Raw genomic sequence first — 16,716 nt, 5'->3', positions numbered from 1 at the left:
AGAACCAAGAGGCAGACAACATAGGGAGGGCGTTTCCCCCCTCTGCCCACCATTTTAAAACCTAACTTTTGCAAGTGACGCACTAAGGACTTGGTCTGTTTGTTTGTAGCTCCCTGATGAGCCGTGAGATGGCGAAACCGGTCGGAGTGTTCCAAGAAGGAACGATGGATGCTACTTAAGGCTGCAGGACGGGACACATTCAGTAGTAGCCAAGCAGGAACTCTGGATGGTGCCTAAAGCTAAAGCACAAGGTGCATTCATTTGGACAACAGCAACAGTCTGAGGTGCGGGCCAGAACCAAGAGGCAGACAACATAGGGAGGGCGTTTTCCCCCCTCTGCCCACCATTTTAAAACCTAACTTTTGCAAGTGACGCACTAAGGACTTGGTCTGTTTGTTTGTAGCTCCCTGATGAGCCGTGAGATGGCGAAACCGGTCGGAGTGTTCCAAGAAGGAACGATGGATGCTACTTAAGGCTGCAGGACGGGACACATTCAGTAGTAGCCAAGCAGGAACTCTGGATGGTGCCTAAAGCTAAAGCACAAGGTGCATTCATTTGGACAACAGCAACAGTCTGAGGTGCGGGCCAGAACCAAGAGGCAGACAACATAGGGAGGGCGTTTCCCCCCTCTGCCCACCATTTTAAAACCTAACTTTTGCAAGTGACGCACTAAGGACTTGGTCTGTTTGTTTGTAGCTCCCTGATGAGCCGTGAGATGGCGAAACCGGTCGGAGTGTTCCAAGAAGGAACGATGGATGCTACTTAAGGCTGCAGGACGGGACACATTCAGTAGTAGCCAAGCAGGAACTCTGGATGGTGCCTAAAGCTAAAGCACAAGGTGCATTCATTTGGACAACAGCAACAGTCTGAGGTGCGGGCCAGAACCAAGAGGCAGACAACATAGGGAGGGCGTTTCCCCCCTCTGCCCACCATTTTAAAACCTAACTTTTGCAAGTGACGCACTAAGGACTTGGTCTGTTTGTTTGTAGCTCCCTGATGAGCCGTGAGATGGCGAAACCGGTCGGAGTGTTCCAAGAAGGAACGATGGATGCTACTTAAGGCTGCAGGACGGGACACATTCAGTAGTAGCCAAGCAGGAACTCTGGATGGTGCCTAAAGCTAAAGCACAAGGTGCATTCATTTGGACAACAGCAACAGTCTGAGGTGCGGGCCAGAACCAAGAGGCAGACAACATAGGGAGGGCGTTTCCCCCCTCTGCCCACCATTTTAAAACCTAACTTTTGCAAGTGACGCACTAAGGACTTGGTCTGTTTGTTTGTAGCTCCCTGATGAGCCGTGAGATGGCGAAACCGGTCGGAGTGTTCCAAGAAGGAACGATGGATGCTACTTAAGGCTGCAGGACGGGACACATTCAGTAGTAGCCAAGCAGGAACTCTGGATGGTGCCTAAAGCTAAAGCACAAGGTGCATTCATTTGGACAACAGCAACAGTCTGAGGTGCGGGCCAGAACCAAGAGGCAGACAACATAGGGAGGGCGTTTTCCCCCCTCTGCCCACCATTTTAAAACCTAACTTTTGCAAGTGACGCACTAAGGACTTGGTCTGTTTGTTTGTAGCTCCCTGATGAGCCGTGAGATGGCGAAACCGGTCGGAGTGTTCCAAGAAGGAACGATGGATGCTACTTAAGGCTGCAGGACGGGACACATTCAGTAGTAGCCAAGCAGGAACTCTGGATGGTGCCTAAAGCTAAAGCACAAGGTGCATTCATTTGGACAACAGCAACAGTCTGAGGTGCGGGCCAGAACCAAGAGGCAGACAACATAGGGAGGGCGTTTCCCCCCTCTGCCCACCATTTTAAAACCTAACTTTTGCAAGTGACGCACTAAGGACTTGGTCTGTTTGTTTGTAGCTCCCTGATGAGCCGTGAGATGGCGAAACCGGTCGGAGTGTTCCAAGAAGGAACGATGGATGCTACTTAAGGCTGCAGGACGGGACACATTCAGTAGTAGCCAAGCAGGAACTCTGGATGGTGCCTAAAGCTAAAGCACAAGGTGCATTCATTTGGACAACAGCAACAGTCTGAGGTGCGGGCCAGAACCAAGAGGCAGACAACATAGGGAGGGCGTTTCCCCCCTCTGCCCACCATTTTAAAACCTAACTTTTGCAAGTGACGCACTAAGGACTTGGTCTGTTTGTTTGTAGCTCCCTGATGAGCCGTGAGATGGCGAAACCGGTCGGAGTGTTCCAAGAAGGAACGATGGATGCTACTTAAGGCTGCAGGACGGGACACATTCAGTAGTAGCCAAGCAGGAACTCTGGATGGTGCCTAAAGCTAAAGCACAAGGTGCATTCATTTGGACAACAGCAACAGTCTGAGGTGCGGGCCAGAACCAAGAGGCAGACAACATAGGGAGGGCGTTTCCCCCCTCTGCCCACCATTTTAAAACCTAACTTTTGCAAGTGACGCACTAAGGACTTGGTCTGTTTGTTTGTAGCTCCCTGATGAGCCGTGAGATGGCGAAACCGGTCGGAGTGTTCCAAGAAGGAACGATGGATGCTACTTAAGGCTGCAGGACGGGACACATTCAGTAGTAGCCAAGCAGGAACTCTGGATGGTGCCTAAAGCTAAAGCACAAGGTGCATTCATTTGGACAACAGCAACAGTCTGAGGTGCGGGCCAGAACCAAGAGGCAGACAACATAGGGAGGGCGTTTCCCCCCTCTGCCCACCATTTTAAAACCTAACCCTAACCCTAACCCTAACCCTAACCCTAACCCTAACCCTAACCCTAACCCTAACCCTAACCCTAACCCTAACCCTAACCCTAACCCTAACCCTAACCCTAACCCTAACCCTAACCCTAACCCTAACCCTAACCCTAACCCTAACCCTAACCCTAACCCTAACCCTAACCCTAACCCTAACCCTAACCCTAACCCTAACCCTAACCCTAACCCTAACCCTAACCCTAACCCTAACCCTAACCCTAACCCTAACCCTAACCCTAACCCTAACCCTAACCCTAACCCTAACCCTAACCCTAACCCTAACCCTAACCCTAACCCTAACCCTAACCCTAACCCTAACCCTAATACAACAGCAACAGTCTGAGGTGCGGGCCAGAACCAAGAGGCAGACAACATAGGGAGGGCGTTTCCCCCCTCTGCCCACCATTTTAAAACCTAACTTTTGCAAGTGACGCACTAAGGACTTGGTCTGTTTGTTTGTAGCTCCCTGATGAGCCGTGAGATGGCGAAACCGGTCGGAGTGTTCCAAGAAGGAACGATGGATGCTACTTAAGGCTGCAGGACGGGACACATTCAGTAGTAGCCAAGCAGGAACTCTGGATGGTGCCTAAAGCTAAAGCACAAGGTGCATTCATTTGGACAACAGCAACAGTCTGAGGTGCGGGCCAGAACCAAGAGGCAGACAACATAGGGAGGGCGTTTCCCCCCTCTGCCCACCATTTTAAAACCTAACTTTTGCAAGTGACGCACTAAGGACTTGGTCTGTTTGTTTGTAGCTCCCTGATGAGCCGTGAGATGGCGAAACCGGTCGGAGTGTTCCAAGAAGGAACGATGGATGCTACTTAAGGCTGCAGGACGGGACACATTCAGTAGTAGCCAAGCAGGAACTCTGGATGGTGCCTAAAGCTAAAGCACAAGGTGCATTCATTTGGACAACAGCAACAGTCTGAGGTGCGGGCCAGAACCAAGAGGCAGACAACATAGGGAGGGCGTTTCCCCCCTCTGCCCACCATTTTAAAACCTAACTTTTGCAAGTGACGCACTAAGGACTTGGTCTGTTTGTTTGTAGCTCCCTGATGAGCCGTGAGATGGCGAAACCGGTCGGAGTGTTCCAAGAAGGAACGATGGATGCTACTTAAGGCTGCAGGACGGGACACATTCAGTAGTAGCCAAGCAGGAACTCTGGATGGTGCCTAAAGCTAAAGCACAAGGTGCATTCATTTGGACAACAGCAACAGTCTGAGGTGCGGGCCAGAACCAAGAGGCAGACAACATAGGGAGGGCGTTTCCCCCCTCTGCCCACCATTTTAAAACCTAACTTTTGCAAGTGACGCACTAAGGACTTGGTCTGTTTGTTTGTAGCTCCCTGATGAGCCGTGAGATGGCGAAACCGGTCGGAGTGTTCCAAGAAGGAACGATGGATGCTACTTAAGGCTGCAGGACGGGACACATTCAGTAGTAGCCAAGCAGGAACTCTGGATGGTGCCTAAAGCTAAAGCACAAGGTGCATTCATTTGGACAACAGCAACAGTCTGAGGTGCGGGCCAGAACCAAGAGGCAGACAACATAGGGAGGGCGTTTTCCCCCCTCTGCCCACCATTTTAAAACCTAACTTTTGCAAGTGACGCACTAAGGACTTGGTCTGTTTGTTTGTAGCTCCCTGATGAGCCGTGAGATGGCGAAACCGGTCGGAGTGTTCCAAGAAGGAACGATGGATGCTACTTAAGGCTGCAGGACGGGACACATTCAGTAGTAGCCAAGCAGGAACTCTGGATGGTGCCTAAAGCTAAAGCACAAGGTGCATTCATTTGGACAACAGCAACAGTCTGAGGTGCGGGCCAGAACCAAGAGGCAGACAACATAGGGAGGGCGTTTCCCCCCTCTGCCCACCATTTTAAAACCTAACTTTTGCAAGTGACGCACTAAGGACTTGGTCTGTTTGTTTGTAGCTCCCTGATGAGCCGTGAGATGGCGAAACCGGTCGGAGTGTTCCAAGAAGGAACGATGGATGCTACTTAAGGCTGCAGGACGGGACACATTCAGTAGTAGCCAAGCAGGAACTCTGGATGGTGCCTAAAGCTAAAGCACAAGGTGCATTCATTTGGACAACAGCAACAGTCTGAGGTGCGGGCCAGAACCAAGAGGCAGACAACATAGGGAGGGCGTTTCCCCCCTCTGCCCACCATTTTAAAACCTAACTTTTGCAAGTGACGCACTAAGGACTTGGTCTGTTTGTTTGTAGCTCCCTGATGAGCCGTGAGATGGCGAAACCGGTCGGAGTGTTCCAAGAAGGAACGATGGATGCTACTTAAGGCTGCAGGACGGGACACATTCAGTAGTAGCCAAGCAGGAACTCTGGATGGTGCCTAAAGCTAAAGCACAAGGTGCATTCATTTGGACAACAGCAACAGTCTGAGGTGCGGGCCAGAACCAAGAGGCAGACAACATAGGGAGGGCGTTTCCCCCCTCTGCCCACCATTTTAAAACCTAACTTTTGCAAGTGACGCACTAAGGACTTGGTCTGTTTGTTTGTAGCTCCCTGATGAGCCGTGAGATGGCGAAACCGGTCGGAGTGTTCCAAGAAGGAACGATGGATGCTACTTAAGGCTGCAGGACGGGACACATTCAGTAGTAGCCAAGCAGGAACTCTGGATGGTGCCTAAAGCTAAAGCACAAGGTGCATTCATTTGGACAACAGCAACAGTCTGAGGTGCGGGCCAGAACCAAGAGGCAGACAACATAGGGAGGGCGTTTTCCCCCCTCTGCCCACCATTTTAAAACCTAACTTTTGCAAGTGACGCACTAAGGACTTGGTCTGTTTGTTTGTAGCTCCCTGATGAGCCGTGAGATGGCGAAACCGGTCGGAGTGTTCCAAGAAGGAACGATGGATGCTACTTAAGGCTGCAGGACGGGACACATTCAGTAGTAGCCAAGCAGGAACTCTGGATGGTGCCTAAAGCTAAAGCACAAGGTGCATTCATTTGGACAACAGCAACAGTCTGAGGTGCGGGCCAGAACCAAGAGGCAGACAACATAGGGAGGGCGTTTCCCCCCTCTGCCCACCATTTTAAAACCTAACTTTTGCAAGTGACGCACTAAGGACTTGGTCTGTTTGTTTGTAGCTCCCTGATGAGCCGTGAGATGGCGAAACCGGTCGGAGTGTTCCAAGAAGGAACGATGGATGCTACTTAAGGCTGCAGGACGGGACACATTCAGTAGTAGCCAAGCAGGAACTCTGGATGGTGCCTAAAGCTAAAGCACAAGGTGCATTCATTTGGACAACAGCAACAGTCTGAGGTGCGGGCCAGAACCAAGAGGCAGACAACATAGGGAGGGCGTTTCCCCCCTCTGCCCACCATTTTAAAACCTAACTTTTGCAAGTGACGCACTAAGGACTTGGTCTGTTTGTTTGTAGCTCCCTGATGAGCCGTGAGATGGCGAAACCGGTCGGAGTGTTCCAAGAAGGAACGATGGATGCTACTTAAGGCTGCAGGACGGGACACATTCAGTAGTAGCCAAGCAGGAACTCTGGATGGTGCCTAAAGCTAAAGCACAAGGTGCATTCATTTGGACAACAGCAACAGTCTGAGGTGCGGGCCAGAACCAAGAGGCAGACAACATAGGGAGGGCGTTTCCCCCCTCTGCCCACCATTTTAAAACCTAACTTTTGCAAGTGACGCACTAAGGACTTGGTCTGTTTGTTTGTAGCTCCCTGATGAGCCGTGAGATGGCGAAACCGGTCGGAGTGTTCCAAGAAGGAACGATGGATGCTACTTAAGGCTGCAGGACGGGACACATTCAGTAGTAGCCAAGCAGGAACTCTGGATGGTGCCTAAAGCTAAAGCACAAGGTGCATTCATTTGGACAACAGCAACAGTCTGAGGTGCGGGCCAGAACCAAGAGGCAGACAACATAGGGAGGGCGTTTCCCCCCTCTGCCCACCATTTTAAAACCTAACTTTTGCAAGTGACGCACTAAGGACTTGGTCTGTTTGTTTGTAGCTCCCTGATGAGCCGTGAGATGGCGAAACCGGTCGGAGTGTTCCAAGAAGGAACGATGGATGCTACTTAAGGCTGCAGGACGGGACACATTCAGTAGTAGCCAAGCAGGAACTCTGGATGGTGCCTAAAGCTAAAGCACAAGGTGCATTCATTTGGACAACAGCAACAGTCTGAGGTGCGGGCCAGAACCAAGAGGCAGACAACATAGGGAGGGCGTTTCCCCCCTCTGCCCACCATTTTAAAACCTAACTTTTGCAAGTGACGCACTAAGGACTTGGTCTGTTTGTTTGTAGCTCCCTGATGAGCCGTGAGATGGCGAAACCGGTCGGAGTGTTCCAAGAAGGAACGATGGATGCTACTTAAGGCTGCAGGACGGGACACATTCAGTAGTAGCCAAGCAGGAACTCTGGATGGTGCCTAAAGCTAAAGCACAAGGTGCATTCATTTGGACAACAGCAACAGTCTGAGGTGCGGGCCAGAACCAAGAGGCAGACAACATAGGGAGGGCGTTTCCCCCCTCTGCCCACCATTTTAAAACCTAACTTTTGCAAGTGACGCACTAAGGACTTGGTCTGTTTGTTTGTAGCTCCCTGATGAGCCGTGAGATGGCGAAACCGGTCGGAGTGTTCCAAGAAGGAACGATGGATGCTACTTAAGGCTGCAGGACGGGACACATTCAGTAGTAGCCAAGCAGGAACTCTGGATGGTGCCTAAAGCTAAAGCACAAGGTGCATTCATTTGGACAACAGCAACAGTCTGAGGTGCGGGCCAGAACCAAGAGGCAGACAACATAGGGAGGGCGTTTCCCCCCTCTGCCCACCATTTTAAAACCTAACTTTTGCAAGTGACGCACTAAGGACTTGGTCTGTTTGTTTGTAGCTCCCTGATGAGCCGTGAGATGGCGAAACCGGTCGGAGTGTTCCAAGAAGGAACGATGGATGCTACTTAAGGCTGCAGGACGGGACACATTCAGTAGTAGCCAAGCAGGAACTCTGGATGGTGCCTAAAGCTAAAGCACAAGGTGCATTCATTTGGACAACAGCAACAGTCTGAGGTGCGGGCCAGAACCAAGAGGCAGACAACATAGGGAGGGCGTTTCCCCCCTCTGCCCACCATTTTAAAACCTAACTTTTGCAAGTGACGCACTAAGGACTTGGTCTGTTTGTTTGTAGCTCCCTGATGAGCCGTGAGATGGCGAAACCGGTCGGAGTGTTCCAAGAAGGAACGATGGATGCTACTTAAGGCTGCAGGACGGGACACATTCAGTAGTAGCCAAGCAGGAACTCTGGATGGTGCCTAAAGCTAAAGCACAAGGTGCATTCATTTGGACAACAGCAACAGTCTGAGGTGCGGGCCAGAACCAAGAGGCAGACAACATAGGGAGGGCGTTTCCCCCCTCTGCCCACCATTTTAAAACCTAACTTTTGCAAGTGACGCACTAAGGACTTGGTCTGTTTGTTTGTAGCTCCCTGATGAGCCGTGAGATGGCGAAACCGGTCGGAGTGTTCCAAGAAGGAACGATGGATGCTACTTAAGGCTGCAGGACGGGACACATTCAGTAGTAGCCAAGCAGGAACTCTGGATGGTGCCTAAAGCTAAAGCACAAGGTGCATTCATTTGGACAACAGCAACAGTCTGAGGTGCGGGCCAGAACCAAGAGGCAGACAACATAGGGAGGGCGTTTCCCCCCTCTGCCCACCATTTTAAAACCTAACTTTTGCAAGTGACGCACTAAGGACTTGGTCTGTTTGTTTGTAGCTCCCTGATGAGCCGTGAGATGGCGAAACCGGTCGGAGTGTTCCAAGAAGGAACGATGGATGCTACTTAAGGCTGCAGGACGGGACACATTCAGTAGTAGCCAAGCAGGAACTCTGGATGGTGCCTAAAGCTAAAGCACAAGGTGCATTCATTTGGACAACAGCAACAGTCTGAGGTGCGGGCCAGAACCAAGAGGCAGACAACATAGGGAGGGCGTTTCCCCCCTCTGCCCACCATTTTAAACCCTAACCCTAACCCTAACCCTAACCCTAACCCTAACCCTAACCCTAACCCTAACCCTAACCCTAACCCTAACCCTAACCCTAACCCTAACCCTAACCCTAACCCTAACCCTAACCCTAACCCTAACCCTAACCCTAACCCTAACCCTAACCCTAACCCTAACCCTAACCCTAACCCTAACCCTAACCCTAACCCTAACCCTAACCCTAACCCTAACCCTAACCCTAACCCTAACCCTAACCCTAACCCTAACCCTAACCCTAACCCTAACCCTAACCCTAACCCTAACCCTAATGTAGCTCCCTGATGAGCCGCAAGATGGCGAAACCGGTCGGAGTGTTCCAAGAAGGAACGATGGATGGTACTTAAGGCTGGAGGACGGGACACATTCAGTAGTAGCCAAGCAGGAACTCTGGATGGTGCCTAAAGCTAAAGCATAAGGTGCATTCATTTGGACAACAGCAACAGTCTGAGGTGCGGGCCAGAACCAAGAGGCAGACAACATAGGGAGGGCGTTTCCCCCCTCTGCCCACCATTTTAAAACCTAACTTTTGCAAGTGACGCACTAAGGACTTGGTCTGTTTGTTTATAGCTCCCTGATGAGCCGCAAGATGGCGAAACCGGTCGGAGTGTTCCAAGAAGGAACGATGGATGGTACTTAAGGCTGGAGGACGGGACACATTCAGTAGTAGCCAAGCAGGAACTCTGGATGGTGCCTAAAGCTAAAGCATAAGGTGCATTCATTTGGACAACAGCAACAGTCTGAGGTGCGGGCCAGAACCAAGAGGCAGACAACATAGGGAGGGCGTTTCCCCCCTCTGCCCACCATTTTAAAACCTAACTTTTGCAAGTGACGCACTAAGGACTTGGTCTGTTTGTTTATAGCTCCCTGATGAGCCGCAAGATGGCGAAACCGGTCGGAGTGTTCCAAGAAGGAACGATGGATGGTACTTAAGGCTGGAGGACGGGACACATTCAGTAGTAGCCAAGCAGGAACTCTGGATGGTGCCTAAAGCTAAAGCATAAGGTGCATTCATTTGGACAACAGCAACAGTCTGAGGTGCGGGCCAGAACCAAGAGGCAGACAACATAGGGAGGGCGTTTCCCCCCTCTGCCCACCATTTTAAAACCTAACTTTTGCAAGTGACGCACTAAGGACTTGGTCTGTTTGTTTATAGCTCCCTGATGAGCCGCAAGATGGCGAAACCGGTCGGAGTGTTCCAAGAAGGAACGATGGATGGTACTTAAGGCTGGAGGACGGGACACATTCAGTAGTAGCCAAGCAGGAACTCTGGATGGTGCCTAAAGCTAAAGCATAAGGTGCATTCATTTGGACAACAGCAACAGTCTGAGGTGCGGGCCAGAACCAAGAGGCAGACAACATAGGGAGGGCGTTTCCCCCCTCTGCCCACCATTTTAAAACCTAACTTTTGCAAGTGACGCACTAAGGACTTGGTCTGTTTGTTTATAGCTCCCTGATGAGCCGCAAGATGGCGAAACCGGTCGGAGTGTTCCAAGAAGGAACGATGGATGGTACTTAAGGCTGGAGGACGGGACACATTCAGTAGTAGCCAAGCAGGAACTCTGGATGGTGCCTAAAGCTAAAGCATAAGGTGCATTCATTTGGACAACAGCAACAGTCTGAGGTGCGGGCCAGAACCAAGAGGCAGACAACATAGGGAGGGCGTTTCCCCCCTCTGCCCACCATTTTAAAACCTAACTTTTGCAAGTGACGCACTAAGGACTTGGTCTGTTTGTTTATAGCTCCCTGATGAGCCGCAAGATGGCGAAACCGGTCGGAGTGTTCCAAGAAGGAACGATGGATGGTACTTAAGGCTGGAGGACGGGACACATTCAGTAGTAGCCAAGCAGGAACTCTGGATGGTGCCTAAAGCTAAAGCATAAGGTGCATTCATTTGGACAACAGCAACAGTCTGAGGTGCGGGCCAGAACCAAGAGGCAGACAACATAGGGAGGGCGTTTCCCCCCTCTGCCCACCATTTTAAAACCTAACTTTTGCAAGTGACGCACTAAGGACTTGGTCTGTTTGTTTATAGCTCCCTGATGAGCCGCAAGATGGCGAAACCGGTCGGAGTGTTCCAAGAAGGAACGATGGATGGTACTTAAGGCTGGAGGACGGGACACATTCAGTAGTAGCCAAGCAGGAACTCTGGATGGTGCCTAAAGCTAAAGCATAAGGTGCATTCATTTGGACAACAGCAACAGTCTGAGGTGCGGGCCAGAACCAAGAGGCAGACAACATAGGGAGGGCGTTTCCCCCCTCTGCCCACCATTTTAAAACCTAACTTTTGCAAGTGACGCACTAAGGACTTGGTCTGTTTGTTTATAGCTCCCTGATGAGCCGCAAGATGGCGAAACCGGTCGGAGTGTTCCAAGAAGGAACGATGGATGGTACTTAAGGCTGGAGGACGGGACACATTCAGTAGTAGCCAAGCAGGAACTCTGGATGGTGCCTAAAGCTAAAGCATAAGGTGCATTCATTTGGACAACAGCAACAGTCTGAGGTGCGGGCCAGAACCAAGAGGCAGACAACATAGGGAGGGCGTTTCCCCCCTCTGCCCACCATTTTAAAACCTAACTTTTGCAAGTGACGCACTAAGGACTTGGTCTGTTTGTTTATAGCTCCCTGATGAGCCGCAAGATGGCGAAACCGGTCGGAGTGTTCCAAGAAGGAACGATGGATGGTACTTAAGGCTGGAGGACGGGACACATTCAGTAGTAGCCAAGCAGGAACTCTGGATGGTGCCTAAAGCTAAAGCATAAGGTGCATTCATTTGGACAACAGCAACAGTCTGAGGTGCGGGCCAGAACCAAGAGGCAGACAACATAGGGAGGGCGTTTCCCCCCTCTGCCCACCATTTTAAAACCTAACTTTTGCAAGTGACGCACTAAGGACTTGGTCTGTTTGTTTATAGCTCCCTGATGAGCCGCAAGATGGCGAAACCGGTCGGAGTGTTCCAAGAAGGAACGATGGATGGTACTTAAGGCTGGAGGACGGGACACATTCAGTAGTAGCCAAGCAGGAACTCTGGATGGTGCCTAAAGCTAAAGCATAAGGTGCATTCATTTGGACAACAGCAACAGTCTGAGGTGCGGGCCAGAACCAAGAGGCAGACAACATAGGGAGGGCGTTTCCCCCCTCTGCCCACCATTTTAAAACCTAACTTTTGCAAGTGACGCACTAAGGACTTGGTCTGTTTGTTTATAGCTCCCTGATGAGCCGCAAGATGGCGAAACCGGTCGGAGTGTTCCAAGAAGGAACGATGGATGGTACTTAAGGCTGGAGGACGGGACACATTCAGTAGTAGCCAAGCAGGAACTCTGGATGGTGCCTAAAGCTAAAGCATAAGGTGCATTCATTTGGACAACAGCAACAGTCTGAGGTGCGGGCCAGAACCAAGAGGCAGACAACATAGGGAGGGCGTTTCCCCCCTCTGCCCACCATTTTAAAACCTAACTTTTGCAAGTGACGCACTAAGGACTTGGTCTGTTTGTTTATAGCTCCCTGATGAGCCGCAAGATGGCGAAACCGGTCGGAGTGTTCCAAGAAGGAACGATGGATGGTACTTAAGGCTGGAGGACGGGACACATTCAGTAGTAGCCAAGCAGGAACTCTGGATGGTGCCTAAAGCTAAAGCATAAGGTGCATTCATTTGGACAACAGCAACAGTCTGAGGTGCGGGCCAGAACCAAGAGGCAGACAACATAGGGAGGGCGTTTCCCCCCTCTGCCCACCATTTTAAAACCTAACTTTTGCAAGTGACGCACTAAGGACTTGGTCTGTTTGTTTATAGCTCCCTGATGAGCCGCAAGATGGCGAAACCGGTCGGAGTGTTCCAAGAAGGAACGATGGATGGTACTTAAGGCTGGAGGACGGGACACATTCAGTAGTAGCCAAGCAGGAACTCTGGATGGTGCCTAAAGCTAAAGCATAAGGTGCATTCATTTGGACAACAGCAACAGTCTGAGGTGCGGGCCAGAACCAAGAGGCAGACAACATAGGGAGGGCGTTTCCCCCCTCTGCCCACCATTTTAAAACCTAACTTTTGCAAGTGACGCACTAAGGACTTGGTCTGTTTGTTTATAGCTCCCTGATGAGCCGCAAGATGGCGAAACCGGTCGGAGTGTTCCAAGAAGGAACGATGGATGGTACTTAAGGCTGGAGGACGGGACACATTCAGTAGTAGCCAAGCAGGAACTCTGGATGGTGCCTAAAGCTAAAGCATAAGGTGCATTCATTTGGACAACAGCAACAGTCTGAGGTGCGGGCCAGAACCAAGAGGCAGACAACATAGGGAGGGCGTTTCCCCCCTCTGCCCACCATTTTAAAACCTAACTTTTGCAAGTGACGCACTAAGGACTTGGTCTGTTTGTTTATAGCTCCCTGATGAGCCGCAAGATGGCGAAACCGGTCGGAGTGTTCCAAGAAGGAACGATGGATGGTACTTAAGGCTGGAGGACGGGACACATTCAGTAGTAGCCAAGCAGGAACTCTGGATGGTGCCTAAAGCTAAAGCATAAGGTGCATTCATTTGGACAACAGCAACAGTCTGAGGTGCGGGCCAGAACCAAGAGGCAGACAACATAGGGAGGGCGTTTCCCCCCTCTGCCCACCATTTTAAAACCTAACTTTTGCAAGTGACGCACTAAGGACTTGGTCTGTTTGTTTATAGCTCCCTGATGAGCCGCAAGATGGCGAAACCGGTCGGAGTGTTCCAAGAAGGAACGATGGATGGTACTTAAGGCTGGAGGACGGGACACATTCAGTAGTAGCCAAGCAGGAACTCTGGATGGTGCCTAAAGCTAAAGCATAAGGTGCATTCATTTGGACAACAGCAACAGTCTGAGGTGCGGGCCAGAACCAAGAGGCAGACAACATAGGGAGGGCGTTTCCCCCCTCTGCCCACCATTTTAAAACCTAACTTTTGCAAGTGACGCACTAAGGACTTGGTCTGTTTGTTTATAGCTCCCTGATGAGCCGCAAGATGGCGAAACCGGTCGGAGTGTTCCAAGAAGGAACGATGGATGGTACTTAAGGCTGGAGGACGGGACACATTCAGTAGTAGCCAAGCAGGAACTCTGGATGGTGCCTAAAGCTAAAGCATAAGGTGCATTCATTTGGACAACAGCAACAGTCTGAGGTGCGGGCCAGAACCAAGAGGCAGACAACATAGGGAGGGCGTTTCCCCCCTCTGCCCACCATTTTAAAACCTAACTTTTGCAAGTGACGCACTAAGGACTTGGTCTGTTTGTTTATAGCTCCCTGATGAGCCGCAAGATGGCGAAACCGGTCGGAGTGTTCCAAGAAGGAACGATGGATGGTACTTAAGGCTGGAGGACGGGACACATTCAGTAGTAGCCAAGCAGGAACTCTGGATGGTGCCTAAAGCTAAAGCATAAGGTGCATTCATTTGGACAACAGCAACAGTCTGAGGTGCGGGCCAGAACCAAGAGGCAGACAACATAGGGAGGGCGTTTCCCCCCTCTGCCCACCATTTTAAACTTTTGCAAGTGACGCACTAAGGACTTGGTCTGTTTGTTTATAGCTCCCTGATGAGCCGCAAGATGGCGAAACCGGTCGGAGTGTTCCAAGAAGGAACGATGGATGGTACTTAAGGCTGGAGGACGGGACACATTCAGTAGTAGCCAAGCAGGAACTCTGGATGGTGCCTAAAGCTAAAGCATAAGGTGCATTCATTTGGACAACAGCAACAGTCTGAGGTGCGGGCCAGAACCAAGAGGCAGACAACATAGGGAGGGCGTTTCCCCCCTCTGCCCACCATTTTAAAACCTAACTTTTGCAAGTGACGCACTAAGGACTTGGTCTGTTTGTTTATAGCTCCCTGATGAGCCGCAAGATGGCGAAACCGGTCGGAGTGTTCCAAGAAGGAACGATGGATGGTACTTAAGGCTGGAGGACGGGACACATTCAGTAGTAGCCAAGCAGGAACTCTGGATGGTGCCTAAAGCTAAAGCATAAGGTGCATTCATTTGGACAACAGCAACAGTCTGAGGTGCGGGCCAGAACCAAGAGGCAGACAACATAGGGAGGGCGTTTCCCCCCTCTGCCCACCATTTTAAAACCTAACTTTTGCAAGTGACGCACTAAGGACTTGGTCTGTTTGTTTATAGCTCCCTGATGAGCCGCAAGATGGCGAAACCGGTCGGAGTGTTCCAAGAAGGAACGATGGATGGTACTTAAGGCTGGAGGACGGGACACATTCAGTAGTAGCCAAGCAGGAACTCTGGATGGTGCCTAAAGCTAAAGCATAAGGTGCATTCATTTGGACAACAGCAACAGTCTGAGGTGCGGGCCAGAACCAAGAGGCAGACAACATAGGGAGGGCGTTTCCCCCCTCTGCCCACCATTTTAAAACCTAACTTTTGCAAGTGACGCACTAAGGACTTGGTCTGTTTGTTTATAGCTCCCTGATGAGCCGCAAGATGGCGAAACCGGTCGGAGTGTTCCAAGAAGGAACGATGGATGGTACTTAAGGCTGGAGGACGGGACACATTCAGTAGTAGCCAAGCAGGAACTCTGGATGGTGCCTAAAGCTAAAGCATAAGGTGCATTCATTTGGACAACAGCAACAGTCTGAGGTGCGGGCCAGAACCAAGAGGCAGACAACATAGGGAGGGCGTTTCCCCCCTCTGCCCACCATTTTAAAACCTAACTTTTGCAAGTGACGCACTAAGGACTTGGTCTGTTTGTTTATAGCTCCCTGATGAGCCGCAAGATGGCGAAACCGGTCGGAGTGTTCCAAGAAGGAACGATGGATGGTACTTAAGGCTGGAGGACGGGACACATTCAGTAGTAGCCAAGCAGGAACTCTGGATGGTGCCTAAAGCTAAAGCATAAGGTGCATTCATTTGGACAACAGCAACAGTCTGAGGTGCGGGCCAGAACCAAGAGGCAGACAACATAGGGAGGGCGTTTCCCCCCTCTGCCCACCATTTTAAAACCTAACTTTTGCAAGTGACGCACTAAGGACTTGGTCTGTTTGTTTATAGCTCCCTGATGAGCCGCAAGATGGCGAAACCGGTCGGAGTGTTCCAAGAAGGAACGATGGATGGTACTTAAGGCTGGAGGACGGGACACATTCAGTAGTAGCCAAGCAGGAACTCTGGATGGTGCCTAAAGCTAAAGCATAAGGTGCATTCATTTGGACAACAGCAACAGTCTGAGGTGCGGGCCAGAACCAAGAGGCAGACAACATAGGGAGGGCGTTTCCCCCCTCTGCCCACCATTTTAAAACCTAACTTTTGCAAGTGACGCACTAAGGACTTGGTCTGTTTGTTTATAGCTCCCTGATGAGCCGCAAGATGGCGAAACCGGTCGGAGTGTTCCAAGAAGGAACGATGGATGGTACTTAAGGCTGGAGGACGGGACACATTCAGTAGTAGCCAAGCAGGAACTCTGGATGGTGCCTAAAGCTAAAGCATAAGGTGCATTCATTTGGACAACAGCAACAGTCTGAGGTGCGGGCCAGAACCAAGAGGCAGACAACATAGGGAGGGCGTTTCCCCCCTCTGCCCACCATTTTAAAACCTAACTTTTGCAAGTGACGCACTAAGGACTTGGTCTGTTTGTTTATAGCTCCCTGATGAGCCGCAAGATGGCGAAACCGGTCGGAGTGTTCCAAGAAGGAACGATGGATGGTACTTAAGGCTGGAGGACGGGACACATTCAGTAGTAGCCAAGCAGGAACTCTGGATGGTGCCTAAAGCTAAAGCATAAGGTGCATTCATTTGGACAACAGCAACAGTCTGAGGTGCGGGCCAGAACCAAGAGGCAGACAACATAGGGAGGGCGTTTCCCCCCTCTGCCCACCATTTTAAAACCTAACTTTTGCAAGTGACGCACTAAGGACTTGGTCTGTTTGTTTATAGCTCCCTGATGAGCCGCAAGATGGCGAAACCGGTCGGAGTGTTCCAAGAAGGAACGATGGATGGTACTTAAGGCTGGAGGACGGGACACATTCAGTA

The sequence above is a fragment of the Heptranchias perlo genome, chromosome 4 (genome assembly GCF_035084215.1).
Source record: "Heptranchias perlo isolate sHepPer1 chromosome 4, sHepPer1.hap1, whole genome shotgun sequence".
In the NCBI taxonomy this organism is placed as follows: Eukaryota; Metazoa; Chordata; class Chondrichthyes; order Hexanchiformes; family Hexanchidae; genus Heptranchias; species Heptranchias perlo.
The sequence above is the reverse complement of the archived record's forward strand: the minus strand, read 5'-3'. Positions refer to the sequence as shown.